This window comes from Maylandia zebra, linkage group LG12 (assembly GCF_041146795.1).
Source record: "Maylandia zebra isolate NMK-2024a linkage group LG12, Mzebra_GT3a, whole genome shotgun sequence".
Taxonomy (NCBI): Eukaryota; Metazoa; Chordata; class Actinopteri; order Cichliformes; family Cichlidae; genus Maylandia; species Maylandia zebra.
The window spans coordinates 4,009,919-4,027,089 of record NC_135178.1 but is presented as its reverse complement, the minus strand read 5'-3'; the positions used below and the strand labels follow the sequence as shown (position 1 = coordinate 4,027,089).

General features: G+C 39.0%; 1 long non-coding RNA gene across 1 annotated transcript; it reads left to right on the top strand.

Annotated features, from left to right (window-relative positions):
- Nucleotides 1–472: 472 nt before the first annotated feature.
- On the top strand, nt 473–16,969 carry LOC143421322 (uncharacterized). Its single transcript, XR_013100943.1, has 3 exons — nt 473–599; nt 4,884–4,976; nt 16,473–16,969. It is a non-coding gene; the product is annotated as an uncharacterized LOC143421322 (long non-coding RNA).
- Nucleotides 16,970–17,171: the final 202 nt, after the last annotated feature.

Below are 17,171 nucleotides of genomic sequence, written 5' to 3'. Positions count from 1 at the left end.
CAATCCGGTCGTTAAGCCTGACGTCACTAGCCGTGTCTGGGCCTAAACTCTGCTGCAGGTCCATATATCAAACGATCACTATGGCATTACTGAGAGTTGAAAAACTGTCTAAAGTCTTTCATCTTTAATAAAATGATCAGCGTTCTGCTCTACCAGGTGTAACATTTGAGTTTAACATCCAGGCATCCATGAAAACGGAATTTATGACATTTAACGGAGTTAGAAGTTAGCAGGGAGTTAGCTCGCTAGCTTCTATCTAAATACAATATAGCATGTCCTGACTGCGGGGTTTTGGAAACAAATTAAAACGTACAGCTCTGCTATCACTTCCGACATAAATGAAGACAGAAAACTAAACAGCAGTGACGTTTGTAGGGTTACTGAAGTTTGGCTAGTTGGTATATAGTGATGTGCTACATGACCGCTAGCGACACAGCTATGTTAGCATAATATAAGCAAGCTAACTTTTTTTCCACTCGATAAAAGTTAACGTGAGTGTTCTCGGTGGTCAGGAACAAATGTAATCGCATGGCAGGATGCTGTAAAAGGACCAAACTTCAGCCAGGAGAACAACTGAGATAATCCGTCCACAATACGAGGTTAGTCATTCATATACTGCTGCATGGGCTGGGCTGTAGTTGCATCCTAAGGTTTTAAAAACTGAGCTTAAATAAATGATTAGCGGTAATAAAAGCCGAGGGAGGTCAACAGTGATCACTGACTGTTTTAGGAGCTTTTTGAGATCAAATAGAAGAAAATACATAACATTAAACATGTTAACAACACAAAAGCCATATTAAACGCAGGCTACTTTAGGCCCGGAAGTAGGATTCGTCACGTCATCACTTAACAACCGGATAGGTTTTAAGCCCAGACTTTGACTAGACCACCCCAAACCTTGTGAATGACATGAATTGATGGTGGGACATTTACGGTGGGTAAAAAGCAGAATTCATGGTACCATCAATTATGACGCTCAAGCAGCAAAGCACCCTCAGGCCATCTCACTGCCACCACCATGTATGATGTGTTTTTATGGGTGAGGTAGTTGGGAACTTCTGTCTTGTCACTCTACCAAATGTTTTCCCAGAAGTCTTGAGTCTTTTGGTAAATGTGTGATAAGGCTTTGTGTTTGTTTTGGTCAGCAATGGTTTTCTTATTGGAGCTCTTTGCCCAGGCTCTTTCTTATTGTTAAATCATGAACATAGACCTTAACTGAGGCAAGTGACGCCTGCGGTTCTTCAGATGTTGTTCTTTTGTGACCCACTGGATGAGTCATCGATGTGCTTTTGGGGTAATTTAGTAGGTCAGCCACTCCAGGGAAGGTTCACCACTGTTCCAAGTTTACTTCATTTGTAAATAACAGCTTTCACTGTTTGCTGGCATCCCAAAGCTTTAGAATTGGCATTGTAAGCGTTTTCAGACTGACAAATGTCAGTGACTTCATTTCTCAGTTGTTCTTCAGTATCTTTAGGTTGTTGCATGATGTGATGCTTTTGAGAAATTGAAGTTAATTAGTTTGAAAAAGATGACTTGAACAGGATCTTGCTTGCACTTGCTGAACAAAGCATAAAAAACTGGCCTTGAATAAAATTAAACCTGGGATCTTATATGGCACCTTCTGCCTTGATGACGATATAAAATTCTGTTGATTCAGGGTATTTTCTCACAATAGAGTCAAACCCCAGAGTACACTGTACATTACTGAAATATTCATCATTTACCAGCCCACCGCTGACATATTAATCAACATGTTTTTCATCAATATCCTTTATTCAGTGTCCCTTGTCATCACTGTCATCTTAACAAGAAGAGGCGTCAGCCTCAGGAAGGCTTATTCTCGGTCTAATTGAGTGAAGCCAGTTGAGTTCATTTGAGGCTAACCGCACTTTCTCACAATGAGGTTTTGATGAGCTCAAATCAATGGTGGGCAGGGGGGAGAGTGTTGCATGTAGTGCTCATTAATTCAATCTTCATGCATCCCAGATGCTCGAGTAAGAATAAAGAATAGGGAAGCTATTGATCTTTTTCTGGCATCTGGCCAGACAACACAGCATGTCTGCATTTTCCGTTCGAAAACGCCCCAAAATCACCTAATAATGACCCGTCTAAACAGTAAAGCATTTTTTTATTATCTCCACTCCTATGTGGCTCCAACTATTGGCTACAAACTAAAAGCCTTTTGCACTGAAATCATATGCATAACCCTGGGGACCAAGAGTATTCACATTATTTTACTATTTGGTTTAGAAATCTGGAAAATTGTTAGTGATCTAAAAGCAGCATGCAGATGAATTTGCAGGCACAAAGCCAAAGGGAGAAGGCACATGCACTTCTTTTTGTTAGCACTGCAGAGGAAAATACCACAGACAGTATACTTTATGAAGTGAATATTCATTACCTGGAGTTAATTAGCCTGGAAGTGTTTATGTCTTTTAGGCTGTTAAGGCCTTAGAATTGTCCCAACTAACTACAACAAAAGGGTATCCTTTTTGTTTCTTTCCAAACTGAGGCCATTTTTCTGTTGTTCCTCAAAGCTTTTCTTCCCAGGTCTTCACACATCTGCACAAGGCTATACCAGTGTGAAGAACTATTTAATTTACCGAGGGCCTTAATATAATATTTACATAAGCAGAGTCGAAGAGAAACCTTCCAAGCCCTAAGGTTATTAACAGCAATTATGCCTCATAAATCCATGCCCTTCCCTTGCCAAGTTTGCGTGCTAGATCACAGAGAAGATAGAGAGATTAAGAGTCAGCAACATCCACCCACTTACCAGCTTAAAAGAGGACAGTGTTACTGGGTGTATTCAGGCACATCAAAGTCTAGCTGTGCTATGAATGGGGTGATACATTGTCTGAGCGATGGGATGTGACAGCGCAGATACAGACTGTCACTGACATGCCTTCTATCCTGGATTACCAGTGACTCAGCCTGTGAGGAGTTTGCTTCGAGGCTATGCCTCTGGAAGAGAGCCAAGCTAAAATAATGTGCACACCCACTAACTTCAATACCCCCATGACATACATCACTTTATGTTTATTAGCATTGGGTTTCATGCCTTGGAGAAAGCTCTTTTGCTCTTTCAACAGGTCTTTTTACATTAAAGAGTTTTCTTGAAGTGTGGAAGGGAGAGGGAGCACTTCTTAAGAACCTGGATGGCATCTTTCCGTTTGAAAAAAGTGAGTTGTAAAAATTGGTGACAAATTGAAGAAAAATACTAACAAAATGTGTTCTGCGGCACCATGTGCTGGCTTAACTATTACTCTATAAGTCTGTCGCACCCCAGTGGAATCTCATAATATGAAGATTATAGAATCAAGTCAACCAGGAATGTCAAACATAAGTCCCAGGGGCCAGTCTGGCAGAAGCTCCAATCTGTACCACTGCATGGCTTTAGACAATGTGAAGGAAGGCTTAAATGTTACACTTTTAACTGTATTTTCTTAAGTTTTACACATTTTGCTGCTTCTTTTAAAGAAAAATCCTTTGTTTATAATTGCAAGACAGTTTGGCAAATTACCGACCAGTTCCCTTCTTTCAATTTTAGACATTTATTTCTTGCAAGTTAAGTCCTGCTGACAGATTTTTTCCTTCAGGTTAGGATTTTATAGGATGTTTTACTTGCTAAAGCAACATCTCTTTATCATGTAGACAAACTGAGACATGTATTTGACTATGTACTTTTTTCTGATATTACGATATTCCTGGGATTAAATCTGTAGTTAAACATCTTTACACTGACAGAAAAGGGAGTTTCACACAGTGATTTGTGTGATTTGGTACTATATAAATGAAATAAAGCGAACCGTATCGGTCCAGCCTACCTGAAGTCAAAGTTGACTCTGATTTCTGATGGAAATTTAATCTGGGAATTGTTTGGCATAGTTTTCACGATGTTTAACAAAGGGGTGTTATAAATATATTAAAAATATTTCACCATTTATCACAAATGTAAATCTCAAGAAAGAAAATGCACAATAAAAGTGCACAATAACTTTTACACAAAGGCAGGGAGAGCTTGACATGTTCACCTTTCTGCTCATATTCCTCACTTACAGTAAGAAGTGTTATGATTATTATTTCTATATTGATCTCTCCTTGTACTCCAACATCCTCTCAATAGTCTGAAAACAGACCTGCTAGGTTGATCGGTTAATGTGTTGGCCCCGTTATATACTGGCAGTCTGTCCGGGGTGTACCTGACCTTTTTACCATATGACAGCTGGAACAGGTTCCAGCCTCCCTGAGGTTAAGAAAATAAATGAAATTGTTTTGTGACCTCACGAAGCTATTTGATAAAAATATAGTTGTTAGCTTTAGTCTTTGTCAGTTTGGTCAAATTTGGTTTAAAAACCAACTAATCTGATGTGGTTTTTGTGTTTTATGCTTAATGAGGCTTTAGGAGGTCTACATATCTATTCCACAATATCTATTCAGAAGTTTAGGCATTTGAAGTGTGTAATGCTGATCTTTAAGTATTTATTATAAGCTGAATATCCACTGAGCCAAAAAAAACAAACAGATTTGAGTAGGTTTATCTGAGTGCATCCACACCTGATTACATGTAGCTGGTGGTTTATCGACACCCTGTTAAGAACAGTAAATGCGGAGGTAGCCTTTCCCCTGATAGCAAACCATGAGTCACTAATTCTGCTAGTGTAGATCTTTCTATGCTGCGAGTGTAAAGCCTTGAATTGAGAGCTGATGAATAGGCAGGGAAGGCTCTTATCAGGGGCAGCTGCAAGAGTCATTTATCAGTGCAGAATAATGGCAGCAAAAAGAGATGAGTGGGGCAGTCGGCCTATTGCTCCACAGCATAATAGGCCTACATATTCTCAGTGTCCTGGAATAACTCTGTATCTCCATCTTTGTCACTGCAGGCATTGTGCGCCACTTGCCAAACAGGTATCAAGAGTCAAGAATCTGCCATAAGGGAAAAAATGCTTCAAAACTCCAGAGACAGTCTGAAAAGGGTAATTTTTCATTTTGTATTGTGGTTGTGATGAAATAATGAACATTTTCTAAATTCTTGACAAGTTAGAGACAGTATCCGAATCACTGTCAGGCCATTTTAATGGTGAATTATAGTGTATATGCAGGGATTTATCATGGTGACACACTGATAACCTGGAGCTTTATTGTCTTTTGTGACACGCTGAACAAAGAAAGACTTCACATACACAACTCCATACACTTACAGCACAATGAAACCGTGAATGCTAGCTTATAAATTCCACTGTGTGTACAGTAGTTGTGCTGTAATTACAATGGGAACTTGATTTAAAAAAATGGATTTGAGCAGCAGTCTATTTTCATGTTGAACATAAAAATAGCATCATATTCAATACAGACCATAAGTGCCAAACGTTAAAGACACAAAAAAAATGTTTTAATATCTGCGTCCTTCAAATGCATATGTTGGGTTTTAAATATGATCCAAGCGTGTGGGTGTAAATACTCAAGAGAAGGACACGTTAAACTCTTGGGCCTTTTTCTTTTCCTTCCAAAGCAGCATTCCTTCTTTTGTTATTGGAACATGCTTCATGTGCTGGGTTACGTGCTGCACAGTTCTCTCTCATGTAAGGTATTTTACAACCTTAAGCTTCCAAATGGGGCGATGCCGAGGCGGTACGGCTACACTGATGCCTTATCATCATGTTAATTAATGTCCTTTGAGAAAATGCCAAACACTAGTGACTGATGAGCCAGCATTAAGCTGCTAGTCTAAATGAGTAAATTAATGTAGCCATACTGTAAGCATGCAGGTATTTCGTTAAGGCCTCGATGGTGTGCGTGTGCTAGAGAAAATTCACCTTGTAAATCTGTTTTTGTGCCACTCAGCATGCGCAGCGCTTGCCTGCAAATACTTCCTCTTATGAACTCTGCATTGCCAAGCAAGCAAAATAGCTTCTGATCTGCAAACTGACTGTCAGTCATACGTTATTGTTCTTGTTCTTGTCGAGAACAAGACACGTTACCTCTAAAAATAAACTTCTGGATCATTTTTAATTGATTATGGTTATTGACAACTATCAGTGTGAGAGTTGAAACATGAGCTTGTACCTGTACAACTCTGGGTGCACCTGTAACCTCCTGAAGGAACAAGAGAAAGATGCTGCTTTGCTCTGTCTTAATTTGTCTAAACATACAATAATACAACAATATTGTATTTTACACTAGGTCACTTAACAAAACCTCCTTTGCCAGTTTATCTAAGCATAATTAATAAAGCCCTTGTGCTAAAGCAAGGCAGCTTTGAAAGATCACTTACATGTTTGGGATCAAACTGCCATCTAGTCTGCTGTTCCAACGCTCACCAGAGGCCTGCAAGTGATCAAACCTGCAAGCATAGACAGTTATTTACAGGTAATGACTTAGAAGCATAAACTTACCCCAAACACACGCACACACACACACACACACACACACACACACACACACACACACACACACACACACACACACACACTCACACACGTCTCTTTGCAGAAACGATAACACACTGCAGTTGGATAATGGCTGCTAGCTGCTGCTGTCGGGGGGCCTGCTGCTTCATTGTTGCATTCTCAGCAGCTTGTGCACAGGCCCCCTCAGAGGAGCAGCCTGTCTAAAGGGGAGGGCTTTCAGACAGGCAGCAGTGGCAGGAGGACAGCGTGTTGTCTTCACAGCCAGAGCAACCATGTCCCCACTTTGTGTTTCAACAGGAGTCATTTGTAGTGAACTGTTTGCATAGCAGGGAGACAAGAAATGGCTCTGTCCTTGCTTAAACTCTGTCCTGTCTTCTCAGTATGTGGAGGCCAGTGTTGACTTTGTCACAGAAACAGAGCAAAGCTTTGCAGTAATGTTAATCGAGTCTCAGCAAGTTCATCAATTAATTATGCAGATAGTTCAGCACAGGATCATGAAAGCTGTCTGGGAATTGTAACATTCATTTGCAGCCCAGTATTTCTTTAAAATATTTACCACAAGTACAGATGTAAGTCTTTCTGTAAAATGAATATATTGTTAACACTGCAAAAGTACTTGAGCAGATGGTGTTGGAGATGATGACTCCAATTTAGTCATTTTTTATTTTCGTAAAATGCAAGGGGGAAAAACACGATTATCTCACGTCTTTTAAGATCTTTATATGCAAGAATAATAAATGGCCTACATTACCTGCAAGGTTGTCATCATTACACATATTAATACAAATGCAGCAATTTTAGATGCTTTGAGTAAGCAGAGCAAAGACGTCCTCTCTGATTATCAGTTACAGCACAAACAGAGACAAAGTGTGAAAGCTAATTCATCAGCTCCTGCTGTTTGTGCTGCTTCATATTTACCGTCTGCTGACACCAACTAAGCGAACAGTACATATAGTCTTTTTTTAGCCTGTAGACGAGACACTGCAAACCTGTACTAAGTAGGTGAGGCGAGACAGGTATGAATATAGTGTAACTATTTGCACGCTCAGGTTTATGGAACTGCACATGACTACAAATAGAGCTGATATATAAATGCAAATTAGTGACTAAAATGTAACCATCAAACTGGGATCCAAGAATCCACAGGGGTCCGTGATTTGTACTCGGGGGTCGTCAAAATATTTAGTACTTGATAATAGAAATGTGTGCCATTAAGTACATATTTTTAAGATGTTGGCCATTTCCACTAATAAAACAAATGTATCACTGAGCATAACTCTGATGATATATTATGATACAAATAGGTTCATTATCAGCTATGAACAAAGAATATTGCTCTTGTGATTATGTGATTATGACAAGTCTTAGAAAAACAAATAACTCCATGTGTTGTGTGAAAAAGCAAGTATAACCACTTCTGTAAAAGCAGTTTTGAAAGTTTGCTGGTCTGGGGCATTTCCACTAGGTATATGCCAACACAAATTCAATGCAAATTCATTGAAAGGTCAGACCTTGCGATGCTCAGAGAATATGCAAAAAATCCAACAGCTACAACTTAGTTAGCATGTTAAATATTAAAGTTCACAACAGCACAAAAAAACTGAATGAGTAAGGCTGGTTTGGAAGAGTGAGCTGGGGAAAGCCGCCTCACTAAAATTAGCATGATAGCACACAAAGTTCCCTCTTAACAAACCCCAAGACTTATGGTCCAATGAGCTTTGCACAAACCAAAACAAAGTGAAGATGTTTGGTCATAAGACACCATATTTGGCACAAACACCTCTTAACAACTGTGAAACCTGGTGTGAAACACGGTGTTGGAGGAATGATGATTTTGGCTTGTTTGCTTGTTTTGTAGCCACAGGACATGGTCACCTTGCACTCATTGAGCCAACGGTGAAGTCCTCTATATCAGCAGTCCCCAATGTTTTGGCATCAAGGACCATTCATGTCCGACAATATTTTCACGGACCGGCCTGTAAGGTGTTGCAGATAAATACAACAAAATAAAACCAGTACCGGTACAAAAAAAAGAAGATTTATCCATAACACGCGGGAATAGACCCAGGGAAACCGAGTTAACGATAAAAACGATTAAAAAATAACAATAAAAATGCTGAAAGCCATAAATTTCATACCCGAGGCTCAACTCTCGCGGCCCGGTACCAAATGACTCACGGACCCCGGCGAGTGGGGACCGCTGCTCTATATATCAAAGTATATAGAGTCAAATGGGAGGCCATCCGTCCGACAGCTAAAGTTTGGCTAAAATGTGTTCAAAATTTCTTCTAATTCTCTGTTTTCATGTGATTTAAATATATTTTGGTCTTATTTTTCAAGAATTTTAACAAATAGCTACAAATTGCAGGGTTTCGTCTGGCGTTTTCTTCCCCTGTGTCTGCCACAGGTCTACATGTGGGTATTACCTACATATTACAGCACATAAGGACACTGCTAATTCACTTTACTGCAGCTGTTTATATAGTCAGTAAATACCTGTCAATCATTACCTAAACTTTCTGTATCTGCAATCCATTTTTTGTTTATAGAGATACAAAATATGCTATGTGTAGACCTATAAACGCTGGAGTTGTAACAATGATCGTAATGTAACTAAAGCTTGGGCTAAGACCCTAAAAGCAACATTTGGGTATGTTTTTGTTGTCGCCCGCTACTGCAACAGACAAACTTGTTGTTTTTTTTAATTTAGCAAGACACATTATTTGCTATCTCAGGGTGGCAAGATAATTAATATGTGATCACAAGGGAAGAGCTTGTTATCTGCAGATAACAAGATAATGAAGTTGTGATTGTTAGATAACAGGGTTGGGAGAATCTGTGCAAGCACGGCAGCACTTGGCTTCGGCAGTTTTGAAAGGTTTCTTATAATTATGTTGTTTACAAAAGAGAACAATGGATGAAAGCAGATTTAAAAGAAGATCTTTGAGTTCAAAACAGACAGTTGGAGCTAAGATCATACCACGTATAACATGTGTAGTGTTCAATCACAATAGTTTGAAAGGGTTTGCAAGCAGCTGTTAAAAAAAAACACTCCTGCAGGAGTGTCTGTGAATAATGCCTGCAGCACACAGGTTAAGTAGTCTTCTGTAGCTTGTTAACTCTGAAGAAGTGTGGGCCAAATGTTGCAGTTGCTGTGGTGTTTTGCACAGCTCTGCATATCAAGAAGGCAGGTCAGCCGATCTGTTTTGTCTGTTATTTATCTCAGAAAGATGACTCACATGTGTGTACACTCCTCAATGGCTGCGAGCTATATAACCATGTTATGCTGGGTGGATTATGCATCTGTATCAGGGGCGGTTGCACAGCTCCTAAGAGAAAATCTATCATCTATTCAGATTTTGGAGGCTGACAGGAAGATTCAAGAGCTTTTAATTTTGAAACAAGTTGCACAATAAGTTCATCCCATTGAAACATTTGACATATTTGAACATGCACTTACAACTTTGAAACATTGTTACAGAAAAGGGTGATATCCACCTAAAACTGACACCTTAAATAGACATCTTGTCGTCATTTTTATCAGAGAAATAATAATGGATCTCTCACTGCGATACATCACCTTGTGCCCCTGATAAGAACACTCTTGATTGGGCTGAAGCCATCGTATCTGCTGATTCTGGGCTGTTTGATTTTTTTAATTCTGCTGGATCTTAGCTAAGCATTTCATAAAGTATCACATATTTTATATATATTAAATATTATCTTCATGTTATTTGTGTTGCTATCTCAGATACTCTTTTACAGTTTTTAGTGAACTGAATCGTCTTATACGACATCACATTCAGGGACCTCCAGGTATTGTACCTCACAGACCCTGAGCTTGTACTTTTACTATTTTTAATTTTATTAATTTTTTTTATATTAACCTTTGTCCTATATTGTTTTAAATACATTTCCAATGCTGCTATATTTATATTAGCCTGATGATGCTTCTGCAGCTGTCACAAGTTTGTAGCTCCTTGTCCTAAATCTAAGCCAGGATTTCAGTTCTTGTCCATCAAAATACAAAACAAGCTTCTTTGAAGAATGCGCTGAACTACTATCATCTGTGTGTTGACTTTAACAACATTATTAGTGGCTGTTTAAATATATACACTGATAAATGCAATAATAGCAATGACAAAGAACCTTTGTGTTCACGTAAAAAGGGACATATCCTAGATGTAATTATTTCCAAAAGCATGCACAGCCTAGGGATGTTCACTCTGACCATTTCTGTCTTATTTAAAACAGCCATCTCTGCAAAAGAATCAAAACTGGTGTATTAGGAAAGTACTTTATTAATGAAAATACACACACCACCTCTGTCTACAAATCCTACTAGGCCATGTTGAGCGCTTTAATATTACTGTTGCTAATGTTATTGGTTCCGTGAAGATACAATATTTCTAATAAGATGCAAAAACCATCATGGAGGGATGTCACAGTGGTAAAATTGCAAGAGTGTGCAGACAAAACAGAAAAACAGGTTGACTATGACATTTATAAAAAGAGACTTTGTATTTTTAATCTTGAACAAAAACAGGCAAGACAGATATTTTTTTCTCTGAGATTATTAATAAAAGCAGTGATAATGTGAACACAACATTGCCTGTCATCAACAGACTGACAAATCCCCCTGCATCACTCTCCCCGCAAAGCGTTATTGTTATCCAGTAACTCATGAAATGATTTTCATCCTTCTTTTCCCAAAAAGTCAAGAAAATAAGGGAAATCATTGGTAATCATAATAACATGAAAGCCCTGAGCCTTCAGATACTGTTACCAGTCAGACAAATTTCAACCACTAGACTCTTTAACAGGAATTGTTCAACACATGACATCCCCTGTTTGCTGCTTGGATACTTTGCTGTTTTCACCTTCATAGCAGCAGATGTGCTTCACATAATTAATAGCTCTCTCCGGTCAGGCATTTTCCCAAGAGGTTCTAAAACAGCAGAAATCAAATTCTTAAGAAGGCTTAATGTAGATGCCTCACTAATGAACAACTACAGGACAATATCAAAGGTGCTCAGTTTCCCTTGCTATGCATAATACCACTGTATATATTCAGATGACAACAATGGATGTTTTTAAACATTTAACAAGAGAATGATATGTAAATGTAACAATGAGCAAGATAGATACATAGATATATAGATTTAAGGGACATTAGGGTAATTAATTACACTGCTCATAACATTACTTTCTCATTTTTCTCAAAGACCTGAAAAGTATTGTCACATAGCTATTAGCTAACAATCTAAACCTTAGGCCAGGGGTCCCCAACCCAGCGGGCCTCGTTCCAGTACCGGTCCGTGAGTCGTTTGGTACCGGGCCGCGAGAGTTGAGGCTCAGGTGTGAAATGTTTGGTTTTCAGGGTTTTTATCGGTTGTCAGTGTTATTTTGTTATCGTTTTTATCATTAACTCTGTTTTCCTGGGTCTTTTCACGTGTGTTATGAATAAATCTTCTTTTTTTCGGTACCGGTACTAGTTTTATTTTGTTGTATTTATCCGCGACACCTTAAAGGCCGGTCCGTGAAAATATTGTCGGGCATAAACCGGTCCGTGGCGCAAAAAAGGTTGGGGACCGCTGCCTTAGGCTACCGATCTTTCTCTTCGTAACTAGATTTGAACACAAAAGCAAACGCACAAGGCAAAAATGAAAACTAGCTCAAAGAGACTTCAAAGCGATCACAACAGTGATTCTACTTTAGAAACATGAGCAGAGAGAAACCGAGGCAACACCACTGACGGCTCATCACTGCTTTTGTTACCTGTTGAATATCAGGTTCTAAAGCTAAGGCGCACACTTAGCTTTAACATCACTCTGGGTTCTTGGTTAGCTTTGTGTTAGCATGATATCTTTGCACATGCTAACACAAAGCTAGCCAAAATTGTGTCAACAATATAAAGCTGTTGTTTTTGTTTTTACTGTCAGGGTCTTGTCTATTTACGCAATAAAAATAAAACTACTGTCCATATCAGTCAGACAGCTACGGTTCTTTCAGAATTTTCCTGAACTTTCGTGAATTTTAACAAACACTAAAAAGGCTGAGCGCCTTACTCCAACACACTAATTTACAAAGCACCAAATGGCCTGGGCCTAGTTCCATTTCAAATCTACTTGTGCTTTACAAAACATCCAAAAGTCTCAAATCAACAGGTCTTCTATGTGGCCCCAGAATTAAAAAAAACAATGTGAAGCAAGTCTTTAGTTTTTCTGGTTCTCACCTCTGCAACAAACTTCCTGAACACCAGCTATAACCGCCGCTTTGTTTACTTGAATCTTTATTATTTGAAGTGGCTTATCAGTAAACCATTTCTGCAGCCTCCTCTTAAGCTTTTGTTTGTATTCATTTCTAGAGTGCGGTTCCCCGTGTTCACATATGGTCTAAAGATTAGTCATTACAGATCAGTGTAAAACAGTTGTCTATAGAGGACTGCATCCTCCCACAGTTTTACCACTATTTTGACAATGTTTTCACAAAGCTTGTGTCATGGACGACCTGCGTTTGCAGTGACAATCACATCTACGATAAAAATTATCATGACAGATACTGTATACATACATATGTGACAAGATGAAGAACAACTTATTTCTAATTGTTGCTGTTATATTTTTAGGATTGCTTTTTCATGTTGTATATAATGATGTTTCAAATGTCACTTTCTATCAGTAAAGCACTCTGAATTACCTTGTGACTGAATATTGCTGATTGATTGATTTAACTTGACTTATCACCGATTCTTTAAAGTGAACTTTTGTCTGTGTTTGAGCTTCATCATGTTAGAAATCAACACTAAAAGGAAAATTAGTAGCCATTTGTTAAAATCTGATGAGAGGGGATCGGTGACTGGGTGTTAGTATGTGATAAACTGGGAATGAGTGCTTGCAAAACGATTTTGCAAAAGGAAGAAACTGCTGATTCTAGAAGTTTGCCTGTTTGTCTTTGTAAGGCGATAAGAATAGTACACTGATGAGATGTTTGCAAATGACTACAGACTATCATTCAGAGACCAGACAGCTTCGACCATAACAGGCCTTCAACGCTGAATCGCTAAAAGCTTCACATGAATAGAATTTGAAAACTAAAGTACAAACAGAAAAACAAGTGTCTGCATCCATTTTCAACACAGTTCAATAAAACCATTAACCATAAAACATTTCCAGATACTGTCTTTTAGTCCACAAAGTTCAAGCAAATGTTTGTGTGCAGTTTTTTTTATCCTCACTGACTGACGTTTCTACTCCTGATTTCAATCTGAATGTTTTTCTTGTTTGGTTGGGGTTTTGTTTTTTTTTTCATTTTTTACAATCTCTGTTTCATCTTTTTAACACCTTAAGTTTTATAATCAAAGGCTTTGCAAATAAAATTATAAGATGCATCGAGGTGGATAAGAATAAGGGAAAATCTAAGATAAGTGTGTGAATGTGTGTGTGAATGGGTGAATGACTGAATGTAGTGTGAAGCGCTTTGGGGTCCTTAGGGACTAGAAAAGTGCTATACAAATGCAGGCCATTTTTACCATAAAGACTGTTATTCACTCTTTACCCTTTACCTCTTTACATCATGCAAGCACACATATCTGCAGCTATATTTATCTTGAACATGAAAGTGCTTTGCATGATATCTGCCTATCTACAGATCTGTGTGGGGTTTTTTTGTTCGAGCAAAGGAGCAACTCGGTTAGCTAGTGTTCAGGTCATCGAGAATGACTGATGTCTCCAATCCTCACTGTTGCTTGCAGCCTTGAAGCGCTTTGATTAATCATCTCAGTTATTATTCTTATTACTATTATCACCACTCATTGCTCTGCCTCAGCTGAGGAAAATTCCTTGTGGATTTTCTCTGTCATTCACTGTTCAGAAGTCCAGCTGTCTACAGTGGTTTGCTGAGGCTTTTACTCCTTCCATTACAGGTCACTGACAGAAAGAGGCTCTAAAGGTTCTGTGCTATGCCTTTCCTTTGGAAAACATGCATTTGTACATAATTTCACATGAATATTTGATCATGTATCATATCTTTGGAAGCCCATTTTATAATGAAGAGTCATGACAATAAAGTCAATGAATATTAAAATAAAAGAGGGGAACTATCATATATTCTCTTGACCTCCTCAGTTTCTTCCCCCTGTCTCACTAGTGCCGTTTCAAAGTGACCCATTTCTCTCTGCAGTCTGAGCTTGTCTCTGTGAAGTCCTGTGAATATACAGCAGTGTATGAATAAAGACACGGAAGATAAGGAAGCGCTCTTTCTCAGACACTCTGAGGGCTTATCTCGAAACTACAAAACGACCAAACTCTGGACCGCTCTCCCTCAATTTCTCTGTGTGTCATTAAAGCGCTTTATTCAATTTGGGGCTAATATTCTTTGAGAGTTCATAAATTTTGCGCTGAAATTGTGGTTTTATTGTCCATAGAATCTCATCTAGGTTTCCAGAAGGATTTAAATGTCACAGTTTAATGTGAAACTTTCTTTTTTATCTGCTCCCTGCAAAGACTTTGCTTGTGTCAAAATGTTTTTTTTTTTGCAGGTTGAACACCGGGGTCAAGAAAGGATATCATGTAAAAAACAATAATTCCTCAGGGATTATGTACTTACACATTAGCATATATTAGCATATATATACACATACATACATACATACATACATACATATAAGGGTACACACAAATGTACATGTAAATGGAAGAACAAAGGACGCACACATACTTCAGACCACATTTCTGGAGAACCAATCAAGTCTGAGAAAATGGAAATGAAAATACGGAGAAACTGAATGTAATTTAAAGCAAAACAAACGTTTCAATATAGCTTGCATTTCTATTTCTACTTCATTGTTATTGCTTTAACAACTGAGTGTGCTATACAGTAGGCGTAGTCTAATGGTTATACATAAGAGCGGATGCTGTGGAACTTTTTTAGGCTAATTCATTGTTGAAATCATATCATCCTCAGTCAAACAGCCACATACTGCACCATGTTCCATCCGTGCATCTGCAGTTTCAGTTTCAGCAACACTGTGTGAATCTGTGGATGCTTTGCTTTGGACTTTTTTGCTCTGGTTGTGGTTCCAGAACTGAGAATCCCAAGTACTGATCATTTTCGCCTCTTTCTTCTTTTCACATCTTTGTTATTTTCTTTCGTAAGCATAAAGTCTTTTCACTCTTCATATTTACACACCCCTTTGCATTTAATCCTTAGTTATTAACAAACTCTCGTCCCGTCTCCCTCCCTTCACCCACAGATTCTGGTTCTGCCAAACACTTCTTCCTGTCAAAAGGGAGTTTTTCTATCCCACTGTTTTTACCTGGTAATATAAAGCCCCTTGAGGCAGTTGGTGTTGTTATTTGGAATTATGTAAATAAATTAATTGACCTTAACTAAATTAAGTTGAGTAACTGTTGTGCAAACAGCCTGACTGAGTTTTACCAGTCGATATATGTTTCCACTCCCATCAACAGGCACAAGCTTTCAGTAGTGACTGAATAAGATAATGGATACAGGTGGCAAAAATGAGGTTCCTCCAAAAGGTGTATGGGAACACATTTATGGGCTAACAATAGGCCTGTTTCTCCTCCACAACATAAGAAGCCACTTGAAGTGGCTCTACAAGGACAGCTTCTAGGTGAGGTGTTTGGGACATGTCTAACTAGGAGGAGGTACCAGTGTAGACCCAGGGGAGCTGGTGCAGGTGGCTGTGGAGAAGTCCTGTAGCTCTGGGCGTCTCTGCTTATACTGCTGCACCCACAACCCAGTCCCGCATAAGCGGCTGAAAATGCTTAGCATGACTGAGAAATTAATTTCTTTCTGATATAGTTATAAAATAAGTTCATGAGTACATATGTTGTAACTTAAATACATATGCACATTTTTGCACACACAGTGTTATTCATAAATCTACACCCAGTTTTATGCATCTGGCTCCCGATGGCCATTACCCAGCTCCTAGTCAAATAAACCCTGTGTGTTTGCCAGAGTCCTCATTTAACCCTGATTAACGCAGCCCCCAGCAGGCGCGCACCACTTCATAATTCCCCTTTCTTCTCGTTTCAGTGGTTACAGGACAGGCCCGGTGTCACTGTGGGGTTTAAAGGCGGTCACGTGATCATGAAAACGCTGCACACCTCTCACCACACCAATTACGCCCATGCGAAGGAATGAATGATGAAGCCCGTCAGGAGCTCTTGCTGAGAGCAAGAACGCATGAGAAAAGCTGTGAGAGAGACACATGCCTTAGCACTGCATGTTTTAAGCACATGTTCCCTTTTTGCAGTAGATTAAGAGCAGGTTGGTCAGGCGGCCCGTCTGCATTTTAATGGATCTCGAGGTGATGTTTTATACAGCTCATACACAATAGGCCCAGTGTGGCTTTACTACGCCCACAGGCAGCTATTTTTCAGCAGCAGTGTTACTCTGTACTGTGTACATTAGGAGAGTGTGTGCTACAGGATTAAAATAAGAGCATTGTGGTCACTCCTGCTACATTTGTATATATAATGCTATGTTGCCATTGTGGTATAGAAAATACCACACTGGGATGTTACTCAACCACAGAAGCGGTTGAGTAGTTGGACCGTGTACAATAAAAACTTCTCCACTGCAATTTTTGCTGTTTTTATTTCATGTTAACATCTTTTCAGTCTTAGAGACACTATTCGAGTTATTTCGCAGCGCGAATGATCCGGCACAAGAATACCTTAAAGTAAAGGTGTGTTTTTTTCTTCCCGAGGTAAAGGAAAATGGGGGGGGAAG